We start from the raw sequence: 15,188 nt of genomic DNA on the forward strand, positions 1-15,188 counted from the left end.
CCTGAAGTAGCTGGGACTATAGGTATGCACCTCCATGCCTAGCTAAATTTTTTAATGTTTTTTGTAGAGATGGAGTTTCACCATGTTGCCTAGGCTGGTCTTGAACTGCTGAGCTCAAGCAATCTGTGACCTCGGCCTCTTAAAATGCTAGGATTACAGGTGTGAGCTATCATGCCTAGCCTATCACCCAGTTTTTATTGTTATAAATTCTATTTATTTTTTCTCATTTCACTATATACTATAATGGCATTATAAATGTAAAATTTTACTCAAAGTAAATGTATATGTATTTGTATCCTCATTTATTTACACTGAATTTTTTTTTACAATAGAACAATGTATAATGGAATCTCTTTGGAAATAATTGGGGCTATGGTAGATCAGGGCTGCCTAACATATAGTTGTAAGACAACTGTAAATGTTAATGATGAATATGATATGATTATTTTGCCTGCAGAAGGAAGAAGAAACTTATGAAAATCTTTCTTACCTGTCCTCCTGGACAAAGCTGCCAATCCAGAGGTTTTAGCTGCATAGAAAATTCTCTGGGTAAGAGCCAGAGCTGGTGTTGAGGCAGGGACAGAAGGCAGTAGAATCAATTTCTCTGAATTTGCCATGTCGCCACCACCTCCTCTTCCTCCTCCTCCTCTTGCTCATCCTCCTCTTGCTCCTCCTCCTCCTTCTTCGTCCTTCTTTTGTCTTTGTCCTTCCTTCTTTCTTCTCCTTCTCCTTCTCCTTCTCCTTCTCTTTCTCCTTCTTTTCTTTTTGAGGTGGAGTTTTGCTATTGTCACCCAGGCTGGAGTGCAGTGGCACAATCTCAGCTCACTGCAACCTCCGCCTCCCAGGTTCAAGTGATTCTCCTGCCTCAGTCTCCTGAGTAGCTGGGATTACAGGTGCTCACCAGCACATCTGGCTACTTTTTGTATTTTTAGTAGAGACGAGGTTTCACCACATTGGCCAAGCTGGTCTCAAACTCCTGACTTCAGGTGATCTGCCCACCTCAGCCTCTCAAAGTGCTGAGATTACACTCATGAGCCACACCCCTTCTTTACAGTCAGCTTGCCCTTCACTATTCTTTGCACCATTCTGTGTGCATGATTCTTGAGGTACCTGGAGTGCTAATGCTAAACAAATATAAACTTCTTAGGGTAGCTTCCACAACTCTACATAACTTTGACTCATCTTTCAGTTTTGTCTCCTGCTTCTTCATCCAGTTCCTCCATGCATACCATGCTATTTTGCTCCTTGTGCTGTGCTTGCATTAGTGTCCCTTGTAGAAGACCTTCTTGCTTTCTATGCCTCTCTGTTTCTTTGGCCAATTGCCATTGTTTTTCAAGACCTACCCCAGACATTATCATCTATATTCATTCTTGAACCCTGAGCTGAGCCTGTTTGTTCTGACAGCAACAGCAAGGCCTGAAGAAGTTATCAACGATATGCTTTCGTGTCAGTGAACTGGACTCTATACAGAACACTTCACTAAAATTTCTGATTCTAAATTAGTATGGGAATAAATAATGCTGCCCCCACGTTGAGAAGTAGCAGAAAACAACCGTAGAACTAAAGGCTCATAGACAGAAGAAATGTCTTGAGTAGGATTTACATGGTCAGGAGAAAATGAAGACCAGTGTTTCTACCCCAACACCATGGGGCCTCAGAAGCTTCCAAAAAAGAAGCCAGAGAAAGTTGAAAGGGGTAATCTCAAAATAGACTGCTCTCTGCCATTTGATGTAATGGGGAAATAAAACTGGTAAGTAACTTTAACCCTTGACTATGTGGACTGATCTTCTACATCCTAAATTGTTATTTGGATATGGAGACTGGGTTGGGCACAATCCACGCTGAGCTGTATGCTTTCTCCTTCTTCATCCTTTCCTCTCTCTGACCTCATGTGTTCTTCTACCCTGTAGTGCTGATGGTAGCATTAGAATTTTCCGGCTTTCTTTTATTCTTTAATTTTCAGAGAGCTATACAATCTTATTTGGGAAACAGACTTTAAAGATTCAAATATAGTCTGGGCGTGGTGGCTCACACCTATAATCCCAGCACTTTGAAAGTTTCAGGTGGGTGGATCACTTAAAATCGGGAGTTCAAGACCAGCTTGGGCAATATGGTGAAACCCCTCTACTAAAAAATACAAAAATTAGCTGGCCATGGTTGCACACCACTGTAGTCCCAGCCACCTGGGAGACCAAGGCAGGATAATCACTTTAACCCAGGAGGCGGAGGCTGCAGTGAGGGGGGATCACGCCACTGCACTCCAGCCTGGGTGACAGAGTGAGACTTGGTCTCAGTAAATAAACAAATATTCAAACATAGGGACCTTCCTGTTCATAGCATCCTGTTTCTTCTCAACTCTGCCTCCTAGCAGTTCATCCAGGACCTAAGGTATGCCATAAGAGAAATGAACTATTAAAGTGAGTAAACTTTCTACTTTATTTTCCAAGATGAGCATGGTTTCACATTAAACTATCTCAAAACTCCCAGATGCTAATATTATCAAGTGATTCAGACAAGAAGCGGAACACTGAAAATGTAGTATGAAAGACAGATCTTGATAACGAATGAGAGGCCATTCTTTTACCATTTCTGTTTAATATGTCACAAAGATTACCTCACTGAATAAAATTTACCTCTCTTAAAAGACACTACCAAGCATTTTGATACAAGGCAATGTGAAAAAATAAATTAGACCAGAAGTGTATACTTTGTCTTTTGAGTTATTATAAGTTCAAAATATTAAGTGCAAAACAGGAAGTCATAAATGCCTGTCAATCAAGCGACCTAGTTATTGACAACCATTCTTTTAGAATCATTTGAACGCTATTTATAGCTGAAGAGCTACAGATGTATTTTTGTGACTCATTCTCATTTGTACCACAAAGGTGAAGACTGGACCTTCTTGTACAAAATTCTAAAAAACCTGAGTTGACCCTAAGTTATCTTTGAAGTAGTACAATTACATGGAAACATTACTGAACTGTATTTGGGGCAATTTTAGATTTCACATAATATTGGGCTTTTAATATTATTTGAGATATAAGATTTTTCCATCTTTAGTGAAGAGCCATCTGGTAAATGGCATGATCAAAAGTCATTCGCACAAGGCTTTAGGTCATAGGGCTGCCTTTGCAGTATAACCCATTTTATTTGAAAATGGTGGTCTGGCAGAACCATTGTGTGCTGAGAGGAACTAAAAGTTCCATGTCTTAGCCTACCCAATTTCAGTTTGGAGCAAGTGATTTTTTCCTCCTAAGAGTGAATAAGAAAGCAAGATCTTCAGGTTGGGATGCTATAAAGATTCAAAGGTCTGATTTGTCCATCTAAGTCATGAGAAGTTATAGGAGCTTAGCATACTTATATAAGGTTTCATGCTGAAAAGGACGACTCACTGGGGAGTTACCGAATCAAATCCAGTAATGAACTGAGGCGGGATCATGGGAGTAAAGAAAGGAGAACCCAAGGCCAAGGAAGAGAGAGGCAAAATTTGACACCAGAGTTCAGGACTAGGCAAATCAAGTAGAAGCAGCAGTTTTCAAATGTTGTCGTACATGAAAGTCATCCAAAGAGAAAGTTAAAAATACAGATGCCAAGACCCTGGTTCTGATCCATTAATTCTGAACCTCTGGGATAGGATGTATTCTAGATGCAGGTGTCTTTAAAACCTCTGGAGATAATTCTCATGCACAGAAAAGTTTGTTAAAAAACTGGATTGTAATATCTAGAGGGGTTGAAGCTCTCTGGTATATTAGTGAGTAAAGTATTCTCTGGAGGAGTAAGCAATGTGTTTCATGAACATGTTCACAACCATCCAGATAATATTATACTATTTGGTCCCAAGGTTGCTGGAAGCAGAGTGAGTTAATACATTGTGGACACCAAGTTTCAAATAAAGGAAGTGTAAGAATCAATTAACTGTCATGCCTAGCCTTCAATTATTGTCTCACAGCACTTCCAAGATTCAAGGACAAACTGAATTGGACTTCCTTGGGTGAGAAAATTTGTTTTGAGTATTTCTTTTGCACTAACTGGTTTGTTTGTGACCTCAAGCAAATTATTTAACCACTTCAGCATTATTTTCTTTTTTTGTCAATGGGCTAAAAATTTTTGCCTTACTATTAGGTGGTAGAAATTACTTTCAAAATTTTAAACTTTACTAAAATGGAAATTTACATGGATTAAAAATGTAAACACTAAGTATAGATGTGAAAAAGTAAAAATATAAATACATTTTATGTAATTGAACATTACTTTGATGACTTAAGTCTTCATGGAATAAATAACTTTTTTCTTGTATCCCAGTGTATTCAGTCTGATCTGACTCTTTTCTATTCAGATTCATATATAAGTTTGTATTTTTTTTAAATCTCAGGCACTGGGTAGAATAAAATGTAGTCACTTTTGGGCAAATTCTCAACTGTCGGAGTTTCTTCTCCTCTTTTCTGCAGCTTTGTTTTTTTTTGCAGGAAATGGAGAAGTCTTGACAGTAGATGCTTGTTGAGTAATGCAGGCTGTTGGTTAGGGGCTTTTCCTCTTTGAGTTATGCTTCAGACTACTGCTGAATTCTGCCACAGTTGGTAGATTTCTGCATCTGCCGGTCTGGACTGGTTGCTGTTATCTGTTGCTCTGTGGGTAGTCTCACCTGTCATTTGGGTTATTATTCTGGCATGTGGCACCTATCATGATGCAGGGGTAAATTCTATGAGGCTTCATGTCCTCTCTCAGTCTTCAATACTTGCTGTGCTCATTCCTTGTTAGAGGAGCAAGACACTAAGTATGAAGTGCTTTAGGTCAAGGTCTCCCAGAAACAGACCTTGATGCAGGGATTTGAGTGTATGTAAATTTGTAAGTAAGTACTCCCAAAAGAAATTGATGAAGAAGCAGGGGAAGCAGGGTATGGATCCAGAAAACCAAGCAAGGGCCCAAGGTCATGTAAAAATCTAGTTTCAGCTATATTCTACAGGAGTTCTGGAATATAAATTACACTTCAGGATTTGCATCTTGCACTAGGGAAGGTGGGCCTTTTTACTCCTACATCAGTTATTCATTGGTTAAGAGGCAGGGGTGGGAAGTGGGTGGTGGGCATAAATTACTTGGTACTTGTAACAAGTTCGCTCCTGTATCTCAAAGGCTATTTTCTGTAAAATATCAAAGATGCAAGTCTTTAGCAGAATAGCAGAAGCTAAGGGGCAGATAGACAGAGATGCTAGGATCTGAGGGTATTTGGGCAGGTGTCCAGAAACATCTGCTTCAGCCTACTTTATACTGCTTTTCCACTGAGTTAACAGATTTTTCAAAAACCCAATTGATCACAGTTTTTGCAGACAAACTGATAAGACGTCTTGGTGTGACAAGCTTTAATCGCCACTGCCGTAGTTGTTCCCAAGATCAAAACAGATTCTGATAATTTCTTTCCTCTAATATCCATTTAAACTCACTCTAGTGTCCTGATATTTTTCAGCATTCTATGCCAGTAAATAAGATAATCTGTAAGTCTTCCGAGATGGTACATGGCAAGGCACTCAGAAGAGACAATATAGCTGATAGCTGTGTAGAGTGAACCCAACAATCATTTGAGCAGTTTACTCTGATTACCATGCAGTTATGGTTGCTGTTATTGTTCATTCACAGTTAAAACTTCTACTAGGAGTCAGTGCCATACACTTCACATATGACCAAGAAAACTTTTATTTGGTAACACTTGCGTAGATAACAGATGTATACCCTGGATAAAATACCAAAACAAACAAAACAAAAACCTACCTGAAAGCATTGGAGGCAAAGTAAAAGATAGAAGATTTTGGAGACAGTCGTTGGATAAAGAAAATGTATGGATAAAAGGCATTGTTCGTTTTCATGGCTTCCAGATTGGAGAGAGTTCTCTTTCTGTTCTATACGGAACATATAAAACTGCCATAAACAAACCTGAAGTTTCTCTGGCCTAAACAAACAAAGGACCAAGTTTGAGGCAACCGAAATAGCTGGAAATGTAGGAGGAGTCTCAGAAAGGAGGGATACAGAGAGGGAAAGAAAATTCTAGATTCTATGCACAAATTCTGTGCACATTTGTGTATATATTCTAAAAGTCTTTGGATAGCTCCTGAACCACACAAACATGAAAAGGACTCCAAGCTACCCAGCTAAGAACAAAACAAAGCAACAGCAACAACAACAACAAAAAAAAACCAGATTTAATATTTTGGCTGCTGCTTGGGAGACAGAGTTTCTAGTTTCAGTCCAGTCAATTAACTACCTGACAAAACAAAACATACAAACACCAAATAGCAACACTTTCTGGAGCAATATAACAAAAATCCAGTCTCCAAAATATATATTCACAATTTCTGTGGTACAATCCAAAGTAATTTTGTATATGAAAAAATAGGAAAATATAGAAAAATGGGACCCTTTCTCAAGAGAAAATACAATTAGTAGGGACTGATCCTGAGATAAAACAGATTTTAAAATTACCAGGCAAAGGTTTTACAGTAGCTATTATAATAATGCTGTCAGGAAAATATGCTTATAATATATTAAAAAGCAGAAAAATCAGAGAAATAGAAACTATGAGAGACAATCAAATGGAAATATTAGATGAAATAAATATAATACCTGAAATAAAAGCTGAGGCTGGAAACTAAACCCTAGCTCTGTTACATAATAGCAACCCTAAATCTTCATAATGATTAAGATCAATTATTCCTGTCAAAAATGGTAATTTTTTTCCCTACTGGTTTTCTAGTGTGAGAAGTCAAACAGACTCAATGGCAACCCAAGTGTTACTCAGTGGGCTCTTACTTGTGCCTTGATAGTGCCATTCCTCTATGAAAACTAGGGCCTTTATGCATTCACAGCTTAAAAATGCAGAGATGGGAAGCACACATTCTCAAATATGTCAGTGAAATTAATAGTGAGCAGGGAAACTCTCCTTCTATCCCTTGGTTCTGGGACTCATGTAGTTTACTGTTTGGGGAAGCAGGTCCATGCAATAACTGTTACTTTAAGGCTTATATTGTATTCTGAAGGACAATTCCCTACCTTCACAAAAGGTCATATCTAAGATAATGCCTCAGCTATGTCTTTCAGACTGTATTTCAATACTCTGTCAGGCTAGCAGTTTCTGAATTGTGTGGTATGTGATAAGACCAATGGATCATCTGGTTATGTGCCTACTGCTGCACATCTTTTGCAATTAAGTAGGTACTGTGGCTCAACATGATATTATTCAGGATTCTGTGCCTGTAAGTAAGACATTCTGTGAGCCCTCATATACGGTGCATGCCAAGGCACTTTGGCTATAAGAGACAATCCCTTTTATTTTTTAATCCTGAAAAAGTGCCTTCCTTTCTAGGATGAAAGGGGTCCCATGTAATCAACTTGCCACAAACTAGAGTTTTTGTCTCCTTGAGTGATATACTATATCAGGAACTCATGACTTTGTGTCAATAGCTAAGTAATGGATAGCTTCCATCCTTGACATCATGTTTATGACATCTGTTTATGAATCTATTGTGCAAGCACTGGAGTAAACAAGGACAAATGCCAACTAACATCTGTTTGATAAATCATCCTGTTCACCTAATTGGTTAGTCTCTCTTCTGCAATGGATGCTCTATAGTGGGTATTACAGTGTGATCAAAATATCTTTTCCTACTATAATTGTTCTTGTTCCACAGGTCAAAGAATCAATGTTAGGGTTTTATCAGATCCTCAATATTTCCGTTTCATTTATTCATCCAGGAATCAGAGAAATGGTCATTGGATGAGTCTGTATCCATGAGACACTCTGTTTGTTAAATGTTCTTTTTTTTTTTTTTTTTTTAAGATGGGGTTTCACCATGATGGCCAGGCTGGTTTTGAACTCCTGGCCTCAGGTCATCCACCTACCTCAGCCTCCCAAAGCGCTAAGATTATAGGTGTGAGCCACCATGCCTGGCCTCTGTTTGTTAAATGTAAACCAGAAATCTAAGCTGGCTGCGGTGGCTTACGCCTGTAATCCCAGCACTTTGGGTTGAGGTGGGTGGATCAACTGAGGTCAGGAGTTCAAGACCAGCCTGACCAACATGGTGAAACCCCGTTTCTACCAAAAATACAAATATTAGCTGGGCATGGTGGCGGACACCTGTAGTCCCAGGTACTCAGGAGGCTGTGGCAGGAGAATCGCTTGAACCTGGAAGGTAGAAGTTTCAGTGAGCCAAATTGTGCCATTGCACTCCAATCTGGCTGACAAGAACAAAACTCCGTCTTGAAACAAAAACAAAAACAAAAAACCTAAGCCAGAAATCTATTTGTTACTTGATACCTACATGCCTACACTTCAATAGAGTAATCAGCATAATGCTTTGGATTCTTGATAGCAGGATTAGTTCAGGCCCAACCACCATTAAACATCTGAATATTTCTGTTTTTTGAATATACACTGACTTACGTAGATGGCTGCAGGTCTGGCTGGGAAAGGACAAGGAGCATCACTGCCACTAAAGCATGTTGCAGCATTGCATCTTCCTTCCTTGGGAGCTTAATATCGTTTAATCTTTAGATTCTAGATGTGGAAACTGGTTCAGGTGTGGAAACTGAGCAAGTGGTTGTAATTTTCAACTTAGGTGATTGATATCAACATATTTGATCTCCCTTTCTTAAGAAGATATAAAACCTTAGCAACTCATCTCTGTTGGACCTAGACACACCATCATCTTTTAGTCATTGACATAAATCCCTGAGAGCTGGGATCCCTGGCTACCATTTTGACCTTATTGTCTGTTAGGATAATTACATCTACTTTGCCTCTAATGGTTAAAGTCTGCTACCTGAATCTTTCATACATATGGTTACTAAGAAGCCCAGTTCCGTAAAAGCATCTTCTGTTACCAATCTCAGCCTTCAGCAGACAGCTGCTGTAACATTCTCAGCAATATGAGAGACCCATCACTAAGGGAATTCATTATTCCATATCACTGTAGTTCAGGAAAGCCTAGGGGTATCCTAAGGGATGTCCCTAGGCTTTCCTGAACATAGTCAATTGATATTTTGGAGTGGGGGCTGGGAGGGGGTGGTTATATATTAGTTACAAATTAGCATGCCCACTTATCTGAGCCTTTTGCTCTCTTTTTCCATACTGTGCCCGGTGAGCTCTTGCATTGTCACATCACATAATGGGGGCCATTTCTTTTTACAGGCTTGCATGACAAAAGTCCTTAAAGCAGCAACTTATTAGATCCAGTTCCAGGGGGCTTTTCTAAAAAGTGAAATCCTGAATCAGAGGGTTTTGTCCCCAGACAAACTTTCTCTTATCCAGCTTTATATTCTAAATTCTCCTCCTTAGCAATCTAACACCATCAAAATTTACTCCAAGGCATACTTTTCTAGTTTATGTTGCTACAAATTAGTTAGGTCCTGAAGACCATTTAATCTATAATCCTTTTTCTTCTTTAGCAAGACAGCTCTTCTCCAGTGGGGTTAACCCTGATCTTAGTTCTTGGATTGGTGGCCAGGATGGGAGATAGGAACAGATCTTGAGGAGAACAGCATTTTTCTACAAAGTCCCTGCCTTAGTTGAATCATCTGCATAGTCTTTAAACAAGGGGAAGGAGGGTGACTCTATCCTCTGACAGGCCCAGAAGGTTTTGATGAATCTGTAGGTACTAGGCTGCCATGTACATCTACCACATATTCCTATCCCAAGTCTTAGGATCTTACTATTTCCCTATCAGGTAGCTATTTTTGGAGTGAGAGACTTAATCAACTAGCAAATTCATTCTGCATTGAAGTTATGATACTTTATCATTAAATCCTATGCCTGGTCATAATTTAGGCTCTACTCTCCCTGCAGATGGTAAGCGTTTTTGTTTTTTTTTTTTTAAGTTGCCTTGGGCTCTAATTTTCACATTTTGTTGTAAGTTGGTAATTGGCTAACTTTAGCCTGTCATTTTCTCCCTTCAAAGCATCAATGCTACTTAGCAACAACCAACTAATTTCAAAGTCCTTATACCAAAGTACAATTTTCCTTATACCTCTCAAATGCCAAAGATATTTACTAAAGCCAGTGCATTTCCTTCTACCTGTACTTCTTCTCAGATAATAACAACGTTACTGTGGCCTACCTGGGCTCATCAACATTCCATATACCACTGTGACACGATCCTCATTCATATCTGTCCTACATGTTATCCAAAACCTAGAATCCCATTTAGACAGTCTGCATGAAGGACTACTTCATTTACCAGTTGCCTTAAGTTAGTTTTTCCCAGAAGGGGGTTTCAAGCAAGAACTGGACTACAAGTGGGTTATTTAAACAATGATCCCAGGAGAGAGTGGTAAGAAAGTGGATAATTAAAATATCGAAGAAGAAGGAATAGAGTGCAGCTTCAGGGGAAGCTCCAGGCTCAGACTGATCCCAAAGGACATACACATTTTACCTTGGAATTTGTTTCATCTTGAGGCAAGAAAACTGAACTTTGTGCTTCTTTATTGCCTGGTGTCTTAGATCTTTACCATCTTGAAGGGATGGTAAACTTCTATACACTCCTGGCTCATTACAGGAACAAAACTCTGAAGGGCAAATGAGCACAGATTGTGACAAAGCACACAAAATCTAGATGACAGGAGCAGTAGCAAAGAGATCTGAGAAGATCTGAGTAGGGCACCAAGAACATCCGTTGCAGGAGATCCTCCAAGAGGCCTGCAGTAGCCCAGGGAAGCAAGGTCTTAGCGTACAATGTTTTTAGATTTTCCCAAACCAATCTGTGTGTTTTTAAGATATTCCTTCAGCCCTAATGTTTAACCTGAGTTTGGAGAAAGACAAGAGTCAGACAACATCACTCACATCAAACACTTTGCCCTTCTCTCTTGTCCAATTTCTCCCAGCACCAGAAAGCCTTTTTTATTTATTTTAAAAGCTGTTCTCATAGCACATCTTTCTTCTTCCTTATTCTATGACTTACAGAAGAAATTCCGTGATCTTAATCTCCCATGGCATGACATTGTATTTAAAAAAAAACTTATACCTGTATTTTTAAGAAAATCACTTTCTTTCAAAAAAGCCCAATTCCAGCAAATAAAAAAAGAAAATACTTGACTCAACCTGAAAAAAAATTCCTTTTGAAACTTCATGCCAAGCAATGACTCGTCTGAACTTGGCTCAGTACTGTTGCCCCTTGAAACAACTGATGCCATTGATTCGAAAGGTAGTTGTTGCTGAGGGGCAAGTGAAAAGAACACGTTTTTCTAGCTCAATAATGTCATCCTTGTCAAATTATTGTAATATTATTGAACATTCACAGTTTTTCTGAGCTATATAAAATGCATGAGCATTTTTATGATTTGCTCATGCTATTTAGTTTATTTCTCCAACTAAATCAAGCAGTTAGCTGTCTTCTCTCTGGCCTTTCTTTTTCTATTTGCCTCCAGTATCTCTCCCTGTCCTCCTACCTTTGCCTAGCTTGTTTCTTCTAAATTGCTCAGGGCTAGGATATCAGCATGTTACAGTCATGTGCTCATATAGCATTTTTGGTCAGCGATCGACCATATATATGACAGTGGTCCCATAAGATTATAATATTTTATTTTTACTGTATTATATACTTCCTGTGTTTAGGTATGTTTAGATACACAAAAACTTATGATGTGTTACAATTGACTAGCAATATTCAGCATAGTAACATGCAATATGAGTTTTTAGTCTAGGAGTAATAGGCAGTAGCATATAGCCTAGGTGTGTAGTAGGCTAAACCATCTAGGTTTATACAAGTGCACTCTATGATGTTCACACAATAATAAAATAGCCAAACGACACATTTATCAGGATGTATCCCCATCATTAAGCAACATATGACCACATTTATTTAAAAGTTTCAACAATTCAGACGAGACACTAAGTCATCAGCCATGACATCACATGAATGGTCTCTTTTTGAGTCCTCACAAAAACTTCAGGTACTCAGAGAGCTGTGTGCGTGTGTATGTTTGTGCATGCACACATGTGTATGTGTTTAAATGGATATGTTTAATTTATTCTTAGATTCCTTTTAATTGATGATTGTGTTGAAGTTGCCAGAAATATGACCTTCTATAAGTGGGAAGATTCTACTTTCAACACAGTGATATTATCAATTATCTATCAAGTCTGCTCTATTTTTCACAGGTTAAAGAAACATACACATAGACAATTCTGAAAATTTTTCAGGCCATTCTTTATTTGAAGACCCAACTTATATGGCTCCTATGCATCTGCATGACCTTTGAGACAGATTAAAAAAAGAAAAAAACTGGTTTAATTGCCAGGAGAGAGGCAAATTTGAGCAAAGGAAAAAGGAATGCAAAACGCTCCAGGAACATGAATGGGCAAACCAACAGGACAATTGAATTAACAGGCCCTGTGTGAGGCTGATTGTACATGTAGGGATTATAGCTTTCAATTAACCAGACCACACTGGGACATCTGATGCTCCAAGTGTGTTACATCTTTACCACTAGTTTTCAAACTGGAAGGCTGCTATGTTGTCTCAAGTTTTTCTTTGGAAAAATACTTTTATATTCTCTAATGGAGAGAACTACATTGAAGGTTGTATCATGAGCTGCTGTTCTTTCCTCAATTAAGTAAATGAAACTATTGACATTATATTGAATTAATTTCACTGATGTTACATTGCTGATGAATATAGGTGTTCTGAGTAAATAAGTTTAGATAATTTTGTGGCTATTACTTGAGTCATGGTAGTGAGTACTAAATTCGTGAAATGGAGGTCATTTTGAAGGTGTAAGGAATATGTAGAGAAGCTTCCACTGCTATGAGTTATTACAGGATGCATAAGACTTTATAGTAGTCTTTACCCATGGCAGCAACTGCTCAAAGGGTATTCCTGAGTGATGGACTCCTGCCTGAACTTCAAACTTTGTAATGGCCAGTTCACCCAAGGCGCTGATTTCACTGTTGGACAGTTAGCTGTGGTTGTCAGAAAACTCTTTCTATAGTAAACTAGAATCATCTTCCTCACTCTCTCTATACCTTTCATTTCATCTCCCCCCTCTTTTTTTCCAATAGTGAGCTGGAGCAGCAGAGAATCAAGGTATTCTCCTTGGTTCTTTGACAACTTAATAATGTCGATGACGTCCTTACTAACATATATATAATAAAGAAAAATGCAATATGTTTAGCTCAGTTTATTCCTTTTGAGCTCCCGCAAGGATTTTGTTCATTTTTGCAACCTTGTGCTGTATAGCAAAGACTTAGGGCCAGATTAATGAGAGGAACCTTTGTTCTAATTAAAATGTGTTTGTAAAGACCCTGTCATTTCCTTTTGACTTGACACCGTCTTTTCATCTTAATCTCTTTTCCAGATATGCATCTTAGGTCCCAGAGAGAAGGTGGCATATGCTGCAAGCTTCCTCTTATGTTATTTACAGTTAGTTATCCGTGGCAGTGGAAGTTGCACAGGAAGAAGAGAATATTGATGTTCCTAGAAAGTTTTTCATGGCTCAGTTCAGAATCTTGCAAAACAAAATCTGAGGATTAGACACATTTTAATGGAAAGAGCTTAGCATTCAACTATGGGAGATGGTTAAGACCAATACTCTGGAATGTTAATGTGTGAGCATTAAGTAAGGTGTTCATTTTTGTTCTATTTCAGAATAAAAGACTGCTTCATGGTAATTTGAAGAGCTGTACTTGGTTACAAAATACTTTCTTTTTAGGAAAGGATGCATGCAGTGATGAAATGCCTGCCAGTGAGATTACGGAGAGGAAGTACAGATTAGTAAAATTTCATCCCTTCATAACTTCTATTTGCTTTAAGGGATCAGAAAGAACATTTACATGAGTCATGCAAACTCTCACAGACACGCTGAGATCTGAAGGCATTAAATGTAAGCAGATAATACAACACAAGTTCTATAGCACAATTTTGACATGACGTTGATTATCAATGCCACGAATTTGAAGCTGCTGAGGGTGGGTTGAGCTGGTGAGACCCGTGTGGACAAGCATAAAATGCTATATCTGCAGGGCCAGTTGTATCCATCTGCTGACTTTATTTATGTAAGGACACAGAAGTGAATGCATCTGACATTTTGTACACCTAAAGAGCCAAATCCCCATTCTGTCTCTTGACAGGTCCATGCAGCTTAAAGCAAAGAACAAGTTGAAAGATCCTTAAAGAATACCAGTCTTGAGGCTTCTCTTGGCAGTATTTTAGTCCACATTTCCCCCATCTGTAATTATACCTTTTGTCTTTTTCTTTTTATTTTCTTTCTTCTTCTTCTTCTTTTTTTTTTTTTTTTTTTAATTTTTTTTTTTTTTTTTTTTTTTTTTTTTTTTTTTTTTTTTTTTTTTTTTTAATACAACTAGTGTTGAGTTCTCCCATTGGAGAGCTCCTGGTTCGGATTACAGGAGGTTCTCCCTACACAAAGTTGCTCAGCCTCACTCTGTACTGTTTGTTTTTACAAGACTTCAAGCTTTTTATTTCTCCCCCTACCCCTCTCCCTCCCCCTCCTCCTCCTCCTCCTTCTTCTGTTTTCTTGTTGGCACAGATGTTTCTTTGTTGAAGATGAAAATAATTTTAGTTATTCTAAATGGATACCAGTATATGTTCATGATTAGCCCAATCACAAGGCATTCCTGGAGAGGAAACAAGTATACAGATATTTGATGGTGCATAAGTACATAATTTGGATTACCTGGAAAACAATTAGAACAAGGGCTTTAAGAGCCAGAGCAATAGTATACTCTTTAGCTTTCCTCTAGTGTTATTGAAAAAAAAAAAGTTTAATTCACACCCATGTTTTTGAATGGATAAGTCATGAATGTCTTTGCAAGGATATTGAAAGGATAAGTCATGGAATGTTTTCCTGCTTCACTTCCAAGCAGGAGCAATTTGTTGGGTAATGAGGAATCTCCTTTCTGTGGTAGTTACCTTTGCCTTTCGATCACCTCCTGCGGTTCCTCTACCATTAATTCAAGCTTTTTACCTCCCTTTGAACAGCACTGTCCTTCACATGTGCTCAGCTCTCTCATTCGGATGGCAGGTCTCTGGAAGTCCTCAGGGCTCCTGAACTTACCTGCCTTCATCAGTACTGATGCACCTCATAGTGCCGTGCTGCTGCTTCTCTGAGCCTGACAGAAACATTGCCCTCTGGGGCATATTACAGCTATTTCAACTGGGCAAGTAGAGAAAAATACATACCACTTAAGGAGT

This window comes from Cebus imitator, unplaced genomic scaffold (assembly GCF_001604975.1).
Source record: "Cebus imitator isolate Cc_AM_T3 unplaced genomic scaffold, Cebus_imitator-1.0 Scaffold288, whole genome shotgun sequence".
In the NCBI taxonomy this organism is placed as follows: domain Eukaryota; kingdom Metazoa; phylum Chordata; class Mammalia; order Primates; family Cebidae; genus Cebus; species Cebus imitator.